This window comes from Zeugodacus cucurbitae, chromosome 4 (assembly GCF_028554725.1).
Source record: "Zeugodacus cucurbitae isolate PBARC_wt_2022May chromosome 4, idZeuCucr1.2, whole genome shotgun sequence".
Classification (NCBI taxonomy): domain Eukaryota; kingdom Metazoa; phylum Arthropoda; class Insecta; order Diptera; family Tephritidae; genus Zeugodacus; species Zeugodacus cucurbitae.
The window spans coordinates 1,495,569-1,510,210 of NC_071669.1; the positions used below are offsets into that span (position 1 = coordinate 1,495,569).

General features: G+C 38.6%; 1 protein-coding gene across 2 annotated transcripts in view; it reads left to right on the forward strand.

Annotated features, from left to right (window-relative positions):
- The window catches only part of LOC105218166 (glutactin), a 52,773-nt gene that overhangs the window by 20,430 nt on the left and 17,701 nt on the right, over nt 1-14,642 (forward strand). The gene's annotated exons all lie outside the window — the stretch shown is intronic.

Sequence of the window (14,642 nt, forward strand, 5' to 3'; positions counted from 1 at the left end):
CTCTGGCAGAAACTTTAAAGCGCGTGTTCTCGAGTTTTCATTTTCACAAGTGTTAGAAAACGGTGCCGGCGATAGCAAAAATAATATATGTCCGATCGAAAAAAGCGATCTAGCTTTAGTATTAAATTATCTTCTATTTGAACTAAAAAAGTTGGACAAAAGTATTATTTAAACAACTTGTTTTGCAACTTAAAGTAAATTTTTTTTCTTAAAAAAGTGAATTTTTTTTTCAAACTTCGAAATAATTTGAAATTTTATAATTTCTTCGGTATTTTTTTAGTTCATAAAGAAAAGAAACTTAAACCTTATTAACCTTAAATTAAAAAAAAAAATTCGTTCGACTGTTTCAGATGCATCGCACGACCTCCATCATCGGCACCGATGATTACAAGTGCAGACTCCAGGCGCTCCAAAAAAATACTTACAACTTTGAAAAAATTTCAATATTTTTTAATAATAAATATTGTTTTTTAAGCCTTAAATATAGTACGCTATCGTCTTAAAATTCCGTTTACCGCAATCATTTCCTTCCCTTTCAAAAAAATGGCTGAAAAAACGCTCTTTGTCGACTTCTAAAGCAGACTACTGCCTTAATCCATTAAAAAGACTTGGAAGAGGAGAAGGTAGAATCATCTCATTACTTTCTTCTTGATTCTTCAGAATCAAAAATTTCATGGATCTCATTTTTATGAACAACCGAGCGAACTAGCGAATATAGAAGTGAAAAATCTCTGCTCATTTGTAGAAGATTCAGAACATTTTGTAGAGTTTTAATATCTAATCAAAGGTGGTGAATCTGGCTTCATAAAGGACCGTCTCTTACAGTCTCAGTGAGTTTCCTTTTTAGGAACAGCCATACAACCTAACCTAACTTGACTCTAAAGAAGCCAAATATTCGATTACTGACTCATATAGGCTTGATCTGAAGCAAGTTCTCTCATCCAGGCAAGATCATTTTCAATACAGCTTTAATTTAAGTAAATTTAATGGAAGAAAATTAATTATAATTTAACCGAAAATCTTCTTCTTCCACATAAATACTTTAGCATTAGAGCTTAACACATATATATGTATGTATATGTAGATCTGTATTTATATGTATGTCTGTATTGAAGACCACCTAAACAAATACCATGAAAGAAAGATGCCATAAACATACAAACCAAAATAATAACGGTAGAAAAGAGTTATTAAAAACTACATAAAACAAATACATACTTATACAAAAAGAAAAGTAAGCAAATACTATATAAAACAAAAACAGCAACAACACGCAAGCAAGCATGAAATAACAGCAACAGCAATAACAGCAATAGCAACAAAGCAACACGAAAACATATAAAATGTTCAAATCATCAAACAATAAACTCAAAATGGACTCCATCGTCGCCGACGTTGATATTATTGCTGTTGTTGTTGCTCTTGTTACTGTTGTTGTTGTTGATGTAGCTGCAGTGCGCGGTTGCTGCTACTACTACTGCTAACTTAGCTCGTTGCTATTACTTATACACTCACATGCAAAGCTTGCTGTGCGGTTATTGCTTGTGGCTTTTGTTGTAATTGTTTTTGTTGTTGTTGTTGCGTAAATTTTATGCTCATTTTCATTCTCAACATTCTCAAGCACGACGACCGCACATTCCCCTTCCATTAAAAAATTATGCGATTAAAACAACAATATGCTTACAAGCGATAACAACAACAGCAACAAGAACTTACCAAGCCATGCGCAATAGCACCAACTCAATTGCCACGAAAGCATTGCTACAACAACTTTTATTCAAATAAGCGATAGGAATGCAGTGGCAATGGAACACTGCTGCGACCTGCGCATTTCAACCAACAACAACAACTTGATTTTGTAAGCATTTTTTTAAGCAAAATGTTTCCATCTTTCAAGAGCGGCCATGACGTTTGCACAGGAAGGCGTGGTCACGCTCACTTACTTAACACACTCAACTCACGTGAGTCACTCAGCAGCTCAAGCACTCACTCAAAATGTGCTGCAGCGTGTTTTTTGGTCCGTTTGTTGCGACTGCAGGCGGCTGCTTGTTTACGTTTGTGTGGCCAACGGTTGTGTGTACTCTTCTTTGCTTGCTTGCTTTGTGTCCCGCTGTTTCTCAATCCACTGCCACTGTGGTGTGGTGAATTATTTTATGGCCTTCTGGTTACTCCAAACAGTTCATGGCTGCCGGCGATTTCCTTGGTAGTTATGGACTCGCTTCGGCTGTGTGGCCGGGGCTCTTTGGAGTGTTTCATTTTGAACTTATTGTCAGCACTTTTAATGCCACTTGTCTCGCTATGAAGGTGCGGAGGGGAAGTGGAAGGTTGCGCATGCATACAAACATACATATGGACATAATAATTATAGTCATACACATTTTATAGATAGATATTGGTAACTGGGAGAGATTGGAGGATGGGCAAGTGATTCTAAGGGACGTTGTTGGTTGCTTTGTTTGTTTGTGTGTGTATATTACATATAAAACGATGATTATTTCTTTATATTTGTTCAATATTACTTGAAAAGAGTTAGGAAGTTTAACAATTTTTATAAGAATTATGTATGCAATATGGATTAAACCAATAAGCCTACTTTTAAGTACAAAGACTTTAGAAAGTCGACTTTGAGCATTTTGAATTCCCATTAGGAGCTCATTCCGGCAATAAATACTCACCTGACGGAGTAGCGAAAATAATTATTGGTTTAAAATAATTTAATATCTCGTCATATTTTGTTATTTCCGTTGGGTTCCTGAGTACTTTCAATAAAGTGTTTGACCGATGAACAAATATCCCTTGACCCCCACAAATCTTAAGAAACTTCCGATGTCATCTAGATGTATTTCGACCACCTTCAAACGGAAAAATATAGTAATGTTTCCGGTAAAATATTTTCGGTTGCTTCATTTCCGGTTCCGGCACATCATTCCCATATCTGGTTCCATCGGTTATCTTGTTTCAGTTGGCTCATTCCGTTTCCGGATGCCCCACTTCCAGTTTCAGTAACCAATATTCAGCCATCCCATTTCCGGTTCCGGCGATATCGTTATCCATATTCGTTTTCGTGCCCCATTTCCGGTTCCGGTAACATCATATCCGGTTACCCCATGAGGTCAATGACCCCACTCTCTCACGTGATGACATTTCAAGATCACGTGATGTCATATCAAGGTCACGTGATATTTTTGTTTACAGGTCATTGACCCCGTCCAGATCACGTGCACTCAATTTAATGCCACGTGATATTTTTGTTTACATTTTAGATTGAGGTCATTGACCCCACCCTGATCACGTGATGTAGTTACAAGATCACGTGATATTTTTGTTTTCAGGTCATTGACCCCACCCTGATCACGTGATGTCAATTCAAGGTCACGTGATATTTTTGTTTACAATTTTGAGTGAGGTCAATGACCCCACCCTGATCACCTGAGGTCGTTTCAAGGTCACGTGATATTTTTGTTTACTGGTCATTGACCCCGCCCAGATCACGTGAAGTCATTCCAAGGTCACGTGATATTTTTGTTAACATTTTTGAGTGTTGTTTTGGTGTCCGATGTCTTTCTCTCGAATTATGAAGTGAGCTTGTATATTTCTAATATTTTGACGATTTTCAGTTTCAGATTAAGATTCTCCGGATTCTTTTTGCTACCCTCACCTGGGAACTATTTCCAGAAAGTTTAGATTATAGTAATAGATATAGCCTGTGTCACTCGAGGTGAATGCAGCTTTCGAATGGTGAAAGAATTTTTGAAATCAGCACAGTAGTTTTTGAGCTTATTCATTACAAACATACATACAAATATTTCCGCTTTATAATAGTAGTATACTATAAAAAAATGATAAAATCCAAGCTTTAAAGATATAAAAACATTAAATTCACTACTTTCTTTCATAATATAGGCATTAAAATGCTAGGACAGAAATTTATGATCCTCTTGAAATGTAATAAAACGCTGATAGGATAATAAAATACAAATGAACCAATCGATTACGAAAACATACGATTCTCGCAATGGCAGACAAACATAAAATCGAATGCCATAAAAATCCGTTTTATAAAATACAATCATATAGTGGCACAATGAACGAGCTGTCCGACATACTTACATACAAGCACACACACAGCTCTTAGTGGTGCATAGACAAGCCGTTGAACAAGCGCAATCTAATCAATGGAACGAGTGCTCACTTAAAACGGCAGCAGAAACTATCAGAGCTTTGCAAGCACACACACATACAGTTGTCACAGACCAGCTAAAGGACACACCATTCACTTCATGTTGTTGTAACTTCCTTTTGGACTTGGCTATCTGCGCTACTTTATCCGAATATATGGCATCCATACTCAATATTTCAAAAGTTATCCACCCCGAACGAGTTAAAAGCGGCGGCGGCGGCACGGCAGCCCGACTGCCAATGGCCAATGTACAATGTATGAGCATGAAGTGGGGCTAAAAGCTATTACAACAGCAGTGGCAGTGGCAGTAGCGGGCAACAGCAACAACAACACGAAGTTGAATTGTTCGATTGTTTGAACATTTGGCGCAGCATAGAAAATGGCGTCAAAAGCGCCCTAAAAGCACTGAGCGCATTTAAACATACACACACTCTTCCCCACACAAATCGAAGGCAGATAAATTGTAACGGTAAGTAAGGCGATTGGGGATATACCCGGACTACATGCAGTTATATGAGTGAGCTTTTGTATGAGAGTGTGCGTGTATGTGTGTGTGTGCCAGAGTGCTTTGCGAGTATATGAAGTGGCACGGCAGCCATTCGTTACTATCTCGTTGTTGTTGTTGATGTATTTGCTAGAGACTATAAAACGCTTCATGAACGCGCGCACCAGCCAACCATGAAGTTTTGTTGATTTTTATCATTTATCGATTTCGAATTTGCCGTTTCTTCACCGCCAACCAATTTTGTGCCCTGCGCTTTGGCTGTGAGCTGCTGCCACACTCTCCAAATGGCAACATCTACTGATGACACACATACGTATGTAGATATGTATGTATGAACTCGCACGCGTTCTATTTGCTGTTGATGAGTGTTGCAATTATTGCTGTTGTTGTTGCTATTGTTGTAAATGTTGCTATTGTCAAGGCATTGCGCGCTGTCTCATCAACGCTGACAACATTGAAACTGGAGTTTTGTCATCAACAACTGATGGAGACAGTGAGGTCTTCTTCAATGGGGCATTCACACTCGTGAAGTGTGTTCCTCTGTCTGTGTGTCCGTGTGCGTAATTAACTTGCAAAAAAATTATTGCCACGCTAAGCAGTTCTGCTCCATCAATTCGAAAGGCTTGTTAGGCGAGGCTAGAGAGTCCCTCAGCACCACACAGTCCATTTTGCCTTCAATTTCCTGCTGGTTCGAGCAATCAGCTCAGCCATTAGGTGCCTCAGCTTACACATATATTATATATTCTTACTAGTAAATATGTATGTATGTCTGTCTGTTAGCCTGGCAGCCAATCGCTTGTCATTGTCAGATAAATTCAGCTCAATCGCTTCGAAAGTGTAGTATATGTTAGCAACGGGAATTTACGATGAAAATGCCACTTCACTTCACTTCCTCAATCTTTGTGACGCTCATGGGCACATGCCTATCCTAATACTCGCACTGTCTGCCTGTCTAACTGGCAAAATGCTAATAGACTCACTAGCGAATATAGTCGCTCTGTTCGAAGCTATTTTCAGCTCTGCTATGGTTGTTGTACGGCTTGTGTTGTTTTTGTCGAGTTGGGTGGTGTGGATCATTGAACGTATGAAATGTCTTTTTTGCTCATTTTACCACTCATATTGGTTTGTAGGATGTTGTAGGCTTTTTGCGCTTTCATTTGTAGTTTTTATTTGGATTATCGATTTTGTTACGCATTGATTTCGACATTCGACAAATTTGGTAATTTACATTCATTTCTCTCGAATTGTTATGGAAGCGAATTTATATTGCCTTGTATTATTTAATAATTTTGTTGAGAGTCAAGCAGTTATGGTTGAAATAATTTGTAGATTTTATGTTGTGTACACAGGATATTTGAGGGATTTTGATAAAAATATGGAGATGATAATGAATAATACGTATCTCAGGTACTACATTTTGATTACTCCACAAAACCTCACACAAAACATTGCTGTTTAAGCTCCTGGTTTCTTAAAAAAACCGAATTAGACTTCATAAGTAGTGTTCTCTATATAATATAGACTATTTGGCTTCAAGTACTTTTACTCAAATGCTATTGTGTGGTCCTGAATTTGAAATAACGCTAGTAAAACCTGCTCGACCGAGAACAACTTTAATTCCTGACTATCTTCATAATCGAAATCTTTCAATGCTTTATAAAAAATGTTACAGTGAACGGATTTAGTTCAAATGTGCGCCATTTCGTTCGATAATCTGTTCTATATAGACGACAACTTCATAGAAGCTCTCCTCGTAGAAGCTCTCCTCCTTATTTGCGAAGAACTCGGACAGCCATTTTTCACAAGCCTCTTGTTTGAGTTCCACTTTACACCGCCAAGGACGTTCGCCATGGACAGGAACAGGTGGTATTCACTTGGCGCTATGTCGGGGCTATATGGTGGATGCGATAAAATCTCCCATCCGAACTCCCTTAGCTTCTGACGAGTCATTAACAAAGTGTGTGGTCTGACGTTGTCCTGGTGGAATACTACACCCTTCCTGCTGGCTAATTTTGGACGCTTCTGGTTGATCGTCTGCTTCAAGCAATCCAGTTGTTCGCAGCAGATGGTAGAATTAAGCGTCTGGCCTTCCAATCCCACCAAACGCACAGCAAAACCTTCCTGGCCGTCAATCCCGGCTTGGCCCCTGTTTGGGACAATGCATTTCGTCGTCAGTCACCGGCCGGTCTAACTCAATGTTTTCCATGATTTGATCGGTATTCGTCGAGGCTGGCTTATCCATGGTATCGTTTTCAACCGCTCTGAATCATCGAAACCATTTCTCCGCTGTTCGACGTGATAGAGTACCCTCCCCCAAAACACCATTAATCACACGGAACGTTTCTCTAGCGGATTTGCCTTTAACGAAGGAAAACTTTAAAATATCGCGAATTTCGGCGATAGTGTTCACCATGTTGACACGTCTATAACTGTTGAACGCAATATCCAAACTAAACATGCAAAGCTTCGTTTTGTAGGTTATGTCAAGACCTTTCAAAGATGTATAATATTGCCAGATACAAGCTCTGTAGCGCTTTATACATAGCCGCGAAATTCAAAAGACAAAAAGACTTAAGGGAGACCAATATGTTGCCTTTAATGCCTTCCCAAATTTTAAAGAGAGATCAGCACAATAAAAAACAACAAACCACAAGGTCATCTCGTATTTTTGATTTTTGGACTCACACTTCGTTGCTTGTTCGTGGATTTTTGCTCAAAGACAATACCGAAACGTCCCATCCAACATATTCGCCAGACATGGAGTTTAAGAAATGGGTGGACGATTTGAAAAAGCGCTGGCACAAGTGCATAACATCGAATGGGAACTATTTTGAAGAACACAACATTAATATAGACGCATGAATAGGTTTTTTTTTTTTTAAAAAAAACGAAAATTCCCGTTATTTTTTGAACACAACACCACGTATATACCACATCTTTAACTGCAGACAATATAACCAGATAGAGTGCGGCAGATTTTGGAAATTTGTATAAGAACTCATTTTTATAATAATCAAAATAGACGGAGTCATAATCATAAATGATCTGCGGAATAAAAAATAATAATTTTTCAACACTCCTAAAAGACATCATGGAATTCAAAGTGGTTACCGAGAGATAACAGACAGAAAGTACAAGAATGCGATTCTTTAATTCTCAAAAAGGTGTTTGGTTTTGTATGAGTTCTACTATATATAAAAAACAGTTTTGAATATATAATTTTTACTATCAAATTCGTCTACCTCGAGACGTGTTCACTAAAATTTTATGCAACTCCTAAATCCGCTTAGCATATTGCCAAATCTCCTATTCTTCTGCATATTCGAATGTATGATTGTTTGTATAATCTTTTGACTTTGTGCTGATCCATACAGATTAGTGTCAACAGAGAATGCAAATGAACAATAAAACAATTAAAAGCAATTAATCAACATTTTTCGCATGAACTCACACGTAAAATAGCAACATACAACAACAACACACATGCATACCATTCAAAGTACTAAAAACTAACTAATCCAAATTAAACCCAAAAGAGGCACAACAGAGCAAGACAACCAGCTGAGCTGGACAATAAACGCACAAAGCACACAGCAGACAAACACACACATACATACATATATACATACACAGAAGAATCTGAACAGCAGAATAGAATAAATCCTCAAATCGGAACTGCATTTTGCGGCAGTTAATTGGAATTCGCACACACAACACACGCGCTCAGGTAAGCTGGCGGGCAGAAGATGAGCTGAGTTTAGGCAAAAATTGCTGTTGTGTTGTTGTATGGCTACTCGCAAGCGACTTTCTGACTTTTCACAATCCTCATTGATGGCTTCAATGTGTCATTGTGCGCTGCAAATCTCTCGGGAGGCACGCACGAACGCTTGCGATGAGACGCACAGAGAGAATTCGCACCTTTGCGGTGAGTGGCGAACGAGTGACGCAGCTGGCCAAAGTGAGTATTGGCAATTTTCCAACGGATTTACACGCGGCTGTGAATTGCATTTGTTTGAGCTGTCCGTCCGTCTGTCTGTCCGTCTGCGTGTAGCTCATTTGTTCGGCGCATTTCTCCAGTTCATTACACGCTCGCAGCGACAACGTGTTTGTGCTGCTATTTGGCGTCCTGCTGCGTCGAATGTGTCCAGGAAGAAGGAAGCACAGGAAATGCCTAATAGTAGAACCATTTCACAAACACTCTATTTAACTAGCACCTATGAGCTCTAATGCCTGTTCGGTGTTGGTTGGAAATTTGTGCAAAATCATTGGAACATCACGTCGCAGCAGTTAAAATGCGCCTAGTGAAAAGAGATTACATATTCTTAGAGCATTATAAGCGATTTGTTATGGTTTTCTGGGTAGAATCTTTTCTTGCTTAGGCGCAACGTGCTCTACAATTTGAAGAATTGGATTAATTGCTTTTCAAATGACTTTCAAATACGAATTGAATGACGATTCTCGATTGAATGACGTGATCGATTTTTGAAACCCAATTATGGACAGACATACATACTTACATATGTATATATATTTATACATGAGAGAGAATGTGTGTTTAACATTGATTTGTAATTTGGTTCCGAAATAGTTGTCATATATATACGAAACTGCATCTGTCGACAATTTGTCATCCGAATGGCTTCTGAACTTCATAGATTCTACATACTCATCTACCCCAAGAACTAACTTTATACCGAAAGTTATATTTTAACTAAGTCTCCTCACTTACTATCGAGACCAAATTCAATTTCGTAAAGTTTAAACGAGGAGAAGACCAAAAGTTCCACAAAAGAAAGAACGGAATTTCGAACTACTGAAATCCGTACTCTTTGCTGGGATTGTGAGGTAGAACCCTAGAGATCCATTGAGCTTCTAGTTCTAAGCAAGGTTAGCCGACTCAACAGATTTGTGTTAATCCAAACCGCTTGGTCGGTGGACTTCTGATTCAAAGGAAAGACCGTTGTTTCCACGGTCCATGTGAGATTCCGTTCGTATCGAAAAATACTCTTTGCTGGGATTGTTAGGTAGAACCCTAGAGATCCATTGAGCTTCTAGTTCTAAGCAAGGTTAGCCGACTCAACAGATTTGTGTTAATCCAAACCGCTTGGTCGAATAACAGTGGACTTCTGATTCAAAGGAAAGACCGTTGTTTCAGCGGTCCATGCGTGATTCCGTTGCGAAATCCAGCGTCAGAACCCATTCAAACCTCTAATCAAACAGATGTACATTGAAAGTCCATATCATTTGATAGCGACTTCGAATGTTGCTCTCTTCAGTCACAGAGAAGCGGTTTCTTCACATTTCTCTAAAGTGGTGACAAATCTATCACGATCGAACAAACCGCTTGGTCAAATAACATTAGACTTCTGATTCGAAGGAAAGGCCGTTGTTTCAGCGGTCCATGCGTGATTCCGTTGCGAAATCCAGCGTCAGAACCCATTCAAACCTCTAATCAAACAGATGTACATTGAAAGTCCATATCATTTGATAGCGACTTCGAATGTTGCTCTCTTCAGTCACAGAGAAGCGGTTTCTTCACATTTCTCTAAAGTGGTGACAAATCTATCACGATCGAACAAACCGCTTGGTGAAATAACATTAGACTTCTGATTCGAAGGAAAGGCCGTTGTTTCAGCGGTCCATGCGTGATTCCGTTGCGAAATCCAGCGTCAGAACCCATTCAAACCTCTAATCAAATAGATGTACATTGATGGTTCCATAGTGTGATATCATTTGAAAGCGACTTCGAATGTTGCTCTCTTCAGTCACAGAGAAGCGGTTTCTTCACATTTCTCTAAAGTGGTGACAAATCTATCACGATCGTAGTTTGCGTAAAGTGCAGAGTTCCATCATCTTTGTCTAACATATTTCAAATAAATTAAATTTTGCAAATTTCAAATTCTAAATCTCTGCCTATTATATAGTGAATCCCAAAAGAAATCTTTTAATTAAAAGATTTGTGTATAACCTATATATGAATGAAAGGTTGCATAATTCCTTGGACGCATATCACTTACAGGTCCTCGAAATACCTGTTCCAACAATTAAGTACCGGAAATCTGCTTTGGTAAAGTCAAAAGGATTAAGACAAAAGTAAAGAGAAAACTCCACACAAAAGGCAGCCAAAGGCGAGTTAATCCTTAGACGACAACAAATACAAAAGCAAAAAGAAATGCAACAGTGAAATCTATGTGGTGTAAGGGATTTCCCAACAAATAGTTGAATGAGCAGCGAGTGCGTAAGTCTCGCACACCGGCCGAAGATTGATTGAATGTCAATCAAGTGAGGCAATGAAAGAACGAACGAGCGAAGGCGAGTCAATGCGCAATGAATGAATGAATGGCTTTCGAGCGAGCAATGAATATGCCGAGAAGAATGGATCAAATGAATTGTAATGAATGAATGTACATTTGAACATACAAGTACGAGCATATAAGCATGGATTTAGAAATCTATGAATGAGTTTACAATGCGTCAATATGTTTGTATATATGTATGTGTCTGGTGTCAGACGTTCATCAATAACTTTGGTGAACATTCTTTATAGAAATAATTACTTATATAGGTGTGTGGGTATCGCCCGCTGCAGACACTTTGGAATCACCTTAAGTAGCAACAGCAGCATTGCGTATATCTGCGCAATAATAACTGAAATAACAACAAGTATAATAATCAAATAATAATAACAACAAACATAATCATCAAACTGTTAATGCGCATGACGCACGGGGGTTACGCCTGTCAAACAGCAGCTATGTCAAAGTCGTCGAGTGAAAAGGTCTGAAAGTCGCCTATTATTGTGCCACCAAAGTTGTTGGAAAGCGTTTTTTTTTTTTTGGTTTAGAAGAAATAGTTGAAACAAGAAAAAACGTTAACTTCGGCTGTGCCGAAGCTAATATACCCTTCACAGGTGCATTTCTTTTAGTAACTATGTGTTTAAGCAAATCTAAAGACGTAAGAAAAAGTAAGTAAAAAAAAGAAAACATTTTACTAATTCTTTTTAGCCGGGTTGTTTGCTAGAAACATTAAGGTTATATAGTTAAACGATCAAAACAATTTCTTCGGAGATTATATTATTAGCTTAAGCAGTAATCCATGTCAAATTACTTGAAGATACCACGTCAAATGCGGAAGTTTTACATACAAGCCCTTGATTCGGATCGTTCGGTTTGTATGGCAGCTATATGCTAAGTGAACCGATCTGAACAATTTTTTCGGAGATTAAATTATTTCTATGAAGAAATTTCGTGAAGATATGTAGTAAAATGGGGAAGTTTTTCATACAAGCCCTTGATTCCGATCGTTCAGTTTATATGGCAGCTATATGATATAGTGGTCCGATATCGGCAGTTCCGACAAATGAGCGCTTCTTGAAGAGAAAATAACAGCTACAAAATTTCAAAACGATATCTGAAAAACTGAAGGACTAGTTCGTATATATACAGACAGACAGGCGGACGGTCGGACAGACAGACAGACGGGCATGGCTAAATCGACTCAGTTCAACATACTGATCATTTATATATATACTTTATAGGGCCTCCGACGCTTCTTTCTGGGTGTTATAAACTTCGTGACAAACTTAATATACCCTGTACAGGGTATAAAAACAACAATAATTACTGAAAATGTTTTAGAAGAAATTAAAATTTAATTGGCTCCCAAACTCGCATTTCAGAGTTGTACAGATAGGAGAGAAAACTATAGAGAATATCGAATAATAACCACGCCCACGAGGTCTTGGGGACTAACGAGGTCAAGCTCACGACATGTGCTTTCAAATTGGGAGTCAAATGAGGACGAACAAGATCAAGCTATGTGTCTCGTAAGATCTAAGGGTCAAGCGTGGTCAAAACTAAGAGTCCAAGGGGAATTACGCGGTCAAACTCAGCGCCACCGCGTTCAGACTGTGGGTCAAGTGAGGTCAAGCTAAGAATCAAGCGTGTGCAAAGCTAGGGATCCGACGAGGTTAGGTTTGAGATAAAGGAGAAACCAGTCAAGATCCCAAGCATCAATACAAATAGTGATAGAATATGAAGTTCGACTGTTACTTGTTGAGTTAAAAAACTTTCGGGATCTCGAAATTATTATGTTTGAATACCAAAATTTCGGGATTAGCTAACTAACCGCATATTCATATTCATATGCTCACTTTATTTGTCAAACTTAAGTCAGACGCTGTCAGTAAGCAAATACTTGTGCATATGATTAAGTAACTTTGGCAGCTCTTAAGCAGAAAAGAAAGAAACTTTTCAAGAATATATAAATTCGTAGTCATTTGCTGGTAGCATAAAGCTATTGGCTAATGGTCTCAGATCTAACAACTGAAAGGGCTAATGCTACCTACATGCATTGTTGTTGCTGCATATACTACCACTGCTGTAGTTGAAGCTGACGAACGAGCGATCGCGCACATTTGATGGACATTAATCATGTCACGATATAGTGGCACACAATGGCCGAATGGTGGTCGAATGTTAATGGTTGCTGCTGCGCGCAGTTGTTGTTGTTCTTTTTCTGTGTTTTTTTTTTTTGTGAAATATTTGCCTAATGCCATCAGACAACGAGAAACTGGCAAATATGCAGACAACTCATCAGACCCGGTGTCTTTTCTTTTCTTTTCTTTTCATTCCGTCGTCTAATGTTTTCATTGCTTCCAACTACTGTTTTCAATGTTCGGCATTCAAATGCGCATGCCATTAGCGTGTTTGTGGTAATTGAGGGCGATCGCCGATGAGCATGTTTCACCGAAAAGTGACTAATGCGTAGGCAGTTATGTTGAATATACAAATATGTGTTGAAGTCACAGGTGTGTGTATATATATGTATGTGTGTAAATAGATATGTGTTCTGAGATATCAGATCAACTTATATTAAAAACGTATTATTAGAAGTTATACATATATACTTGCTTGTATAAATACAGTGCTAGACTACAAATTATTCACTGTGCTTCACTTGTTCGATGACTTCACCTGTTAACCCTTACTTTGTTGAGGAAATTTTTTGGTAAATAAGAATATGGGCTTTGCTGGAAACTGCTTTTGGTGGAAGCAGCTGATACGTTTGAGCTTAAGAAACATGGTTCTATTCTACACAGTTATTTGAAGGTTTTCAATAGAGACTTTTGGATTAATCCGACAAAGATCACTATAGATTCGATACAAATACAACAAATATTTACTTTCTATCTGTTTCTGCTCGTCAAGCACTGACTACTTAATGCTGATGCGATGTGTTTATTAAGTTTTACTAAGTCTAAACAACTCATCATTCCGTCCTACTTTATGGACGATGTCAACATCCCTTGAGACGACACTAGGAGTTTTCGAGAGAAAGGTTTTGCGCAAGATTTATGGTTCTCAGAACATTGGCATTGGCGAATTCCGCAGACGATGGAACAAAGAGCTGTACGAGTTATACGACGACATTGATATAGTACCGCGAATAAAAAAACAGCGGCTATATCAATGGCTAGGTCATGTTGTCCGAATGGACGAAAACACTCCAGCTCTGAAAGTGTTCGATGCAATACCCGCTGGTGGAAGCCAAGGAAGAGGGAGACCTCCACTCCGATGGGAGGACCAGGTGGAGAAGGACCTGTCTTCCCTTGGTATTACCAGTTGGCGCCAAACTGCCAAAAGGAGAGAGAGCCGCGTAAGCTGTGTCTACGCCAGTCAAGAAGAAGAAGAAGTCCAAATATCTATCAATGCTCTATGGATGTGATGGAACAAAGAGATCTAAAAGATGAAGTAGGAAACTGAGATCTTCTTGGGAAAGTTCAAATACCTATTCGACTAACTCATATCTCAGATGTCGATATAGAAAGATTCTTACTTGTCACGATCTCACGACATTATTCGGCTTAGAAATTAAAGTAAGTACTTGTCAGTCTGTAGAGATGCAACCCTAATTAGGGGTATGATGAGCTCGTGTTCAATTGCACGATGAATTTCT